At 30.0% G+C, this 3,841-nt stretch overlaps 1 pseudogene; it reads right to left on the bottom strand.

The window, feature by feature from the left end:
* Nucleotides 1-3,255, bottom strand: part of LOC17895085 — a 3,704-nt pseudogene extending 449 nt beyond the window's left edge.
* Nucleotides 3,256-3,841: the final 586 nt, after the last annotated feature.

Here is a 3,841-nt window from a genome sequence, read left to right as displayed (position 1 = left end):
AGTGTAGATACCATTTCTACGATTAGACAATGTGACCAATATGTCTTTGCTTATTTCTATTTTCTTTATATTAATCTTTTGCTTTCCTTTTGTTTTCTTGGTGTTCATTTTTTAGGAAAACAAATTATGAGTTTTTGACTCAAAAAATAAAGTGAAGAGAAATTTTGGAATAGTACTAATATATGTTTTTTCTTTTTCTTTTAACTTAAGAATATGTTTTTGGGAGTGAAATATTTGTTTATTTATACACACAAAATAAGGGTGGTGCTAATTAGATCGCATTAAAATAGTCAATCCTTAGATTTTTGGTATTCATTAATTCTTATATTAATTTTTTGCAATTTTGAAATTTTGGTGGTCAAGATTTAACACAAGATATAAAAAACATAACACTCATACCAAAAACAGAAAAAGAAATTGTTTGAACGTTGAACAATATAGGATAAACTTAACATTCATACCAAAAGAAATTAATTCAAAATTTTATGTAAAAGGACTAGGTTTTATGTCAATTACTATATTAAGAGTTTATGTCATTATTGAAATCATTAAAAATATGAAATCAACTATCGTTATGGGATATAATCATTTTTAATAAAAATCTTTATTTATTGCACAAACAATTGAGATGTATTAATTCTAAAATACTGTTTTTGAAAGAAAAACACTACCTTAGACTAAGTAAAATAATTTAATTTTTAATTAAAAAAATAATAGTAGCGCATTAACTTTCACATTTTGGTCTTTTAAATCATGAACTTTCTATGTGGCCATTCAAAACATGAACTTTTCGTTGACTTAGTTTTTAATGCATCATCTTTCATTGACTAAGCTAAAATGAACATCATATCCAAAAATATGTTAACATAACATCTAAGAAACATTTAGCCATCTCTATTAGTAAGAGACGACGTCGTTTAAAGACGACATCTCTATTAGTAAGAGACGACGTCTTTTAAATCTACAACAAAATCCTTAAATGCGAAATTATGGATTTAATTTTTGAATTATGACGTTAGAATCACGTTTTTGAGATATCGTTTTAACATTAAACGAACCATACGGATATGAAACTTTGTTCCTAAAACAAAGATTATAGTCGCCTCTTGCCTCGTTGACGAAAAGGGTTCCTAGAGGAAAAACCCTATTTTTCTAATGAAATCATCTCTGAGTCCATTATACTTAAACCCACCAAGTTTTTTAGCCTAGCCTATCTTCAACAATGTCGGCCCATCCTCACCAAAACCTAAAATTAGGTTTGTTCGTAACTTTCTTCGACATAGGACTCCTTTCATGTCAAGACTTGACATCGATGTATTTACTATGTAATGATCCCCTTCATATCCTGAAACAAAGCTCCTAGACTCCTCTAAAGTGTAAGCCTCCCTGGTTTTAGCAAACATGCGGAGAGGTTTAAAAGATCTGATTTTTCTAACTATGTCATGAAAGTACACTTATTTTTTTGGCCAAAGATCCTAAAAGAACTTGACAGCTAAGTGTTCTTGAGATAGAGTAGGATTAGGATGGGTGACTTATAGGAATTGATTGATGGAACTGTGCGAATGAGGAAAACCCCCAAGAAAAGATCACGTGATGATTTGGTGGTTAGGGTTTGTTCATGTTCGTGTATGGTGCAAGGATTCTTCAGGATTGATAAGAGGTGATTCTATTGTATCTTAAGAGGCAGTGTAGATAGACACCAAGAGGGTATCGGTCGACATCGGATGTGTTGATGTGGAGGTCGACACTAGGCTGGATTAAGAGTTGTTTTGTTCTTCTTATGTATGGTCTGATGTTTTGATTGTTTGATTGAGTGTTGGTTTGTGTAATTCGCTTGTGTGTATAGGTAGTACATGGGGGTCATCTTACTGACTATTTGTGATAATACTCACGCATATCTTTATGTTGTAGTGCAGGCGAAGAAAGCGTAATCGTGGAATTGTGGCATGAAGAGGAGGTTGATCTATGATCGAATTGGTGTTTTTTTAATGTTTTTTTTCTTTTTAAAGTTGGATTAGAAGCATGTTAAGAATGATGGTATTTGTATTGCTTGTAGAATTATTGGTTTAATGATTATTTGGTTTATATCTAAAAGTGGTTTGATTGATGGTTTAGTTAATTTATTTTTGCTTGTTGTTGTTAGTATACTTGATAATAGCTAGTTAATAAATATGAGATTATTAGTTAACGAATTAATAAATAGAATATGTTGTCGTTTTAACTATTGTTACAGATTTGGGACATGGAAAACAAAATTACAAGTGCGAAATATAGAGGATAATGTATAATTATGTTTTGACCTACTGATACACAAGAAATAAGATAAAAATGTCAAAATATTTGTTATTTAATTTGGTCCATAAAAAAATATTTTAATAGACACTGAGCCTACTAAAGTCTAAAATTCATGACCACTAGATTTTGATATATGTATCATAGACAAGAAAAGGAAAATGAGTGGTAGACAACAAAATTACATTTGCAAAAACATGAACTTGAATGAGATAGGAAACACTCATTTTATTCTAAGTTTGATTTATTTATGTTTTTCAGTATGTTTCTCAAATAACATTTAAAATGAAATATTATTTTTGTTTTATTGGATTGCATGATTTAGAAAACATTAACAATACATAAAATAAAAAGAAAAGACAATACAACAACACATCATCACAACAACACAGCAAATGATATATTAAGGACGTATAAATCATATGTGATTTCTCGCAGCATCTATTCTTTAACTTCTTACATCAATTTCATCACACAACTTCTCATAGAGCCCTTCAAACTTGTCCAGCAACTTTTTTGCTTATTCTTGATCTTGTTCCTTAGTCATATGCATTTTCCACCACGCATCTTCTGGAAACGGCTCCATAGACGCAGCTGCCTTCATCGTTTTCACTTCCTTAGCACGTGTCTGCTCAACAACATTGTTGTACAATGTGCATAGCTCTTGAACATTCTGTTTGTGTGATCAGTAAAGAGTGATTGTTGCAAAGAAGAAGACGACGAGGCCTCGCTGTTGAGAAACCGCTCCGCAACTGCCTGGAAAGAAGGACTGCCAAATGTAAATGGCTTTCCGGAGTCGGTATACCCCAAAAATGCAATGTGAATGCGGCAGAGAACAGAGAGTTCACAGAGCTTAGTGTAGATACCATTTCTACGCTTAGACAATGTGACCAATCTGTCTTTGCTTCTTTCTATTTTCTTTATATTAATCTTTTGCTTTCCTTTTGTTTTCTTGGTGTTCATTTTTTAGGAAAACAAATTATGAGTTTTTGACTCAAAAAAAAAAGTGAAGAGAAATTTTGGAAAAGTACTAATATATGTTTTTTCTTTTTCTTTTAACTTCAGAATATTTTTTTGTGAGTGAAAGATTTGTTTATTTATATACACAAAATAAGGGTGGTGCTAATTAGATCGCATTAAAATAGTCAATTCTTAGATTTTTGGTATTCATTAATTCTTATATTAATTTTTTGCAATTTTGAAATTTTGGTGGTCAAGATTTAACACAAGATATAAAAAACATAACACTCATACCAAAAAAAGAAAAAGAAATTGTTTGAACGTTGAACAATATAGAATAAACTTAACATTCATACCAAAAGAAATTAATTCAAAATTTTATGTAAAAGGACTAGGTTTTATGTTAATTACTATATTAAGAGTTTATGTCATTATTGAAATCATTCAAAATATGAAATCAACTATCGTTATAGGATATAATCATTTTAAAAAAAAATCTTTATTTATTGCACAAACAATTGAGATGTATTAATTCTAAAATACTGTTTTTGAAAGAAAAACATTATCTTAGACTAAGTAAAATAATTTA

Source organism: Capsella rubella, unplaced genomic scaffold (assembly GCF_000375325.1).
Source record: "Capsella rubella cultivar Monte Gargano unplaced genomic scaffold, Caprub1_0 scaffold_2, whole genome shotgun sequence".
Taxonomy (NCBI): domain Eukaryota; kingdom Viridiplantae; phylum Streptophyta; class Magnoliopsida; order Brassicales; family Brassicaceae; genus Capsella; species Capsella rubella.
This window is presented reverse-complemented; position numbering and strand designations above follow the sequence as displayed.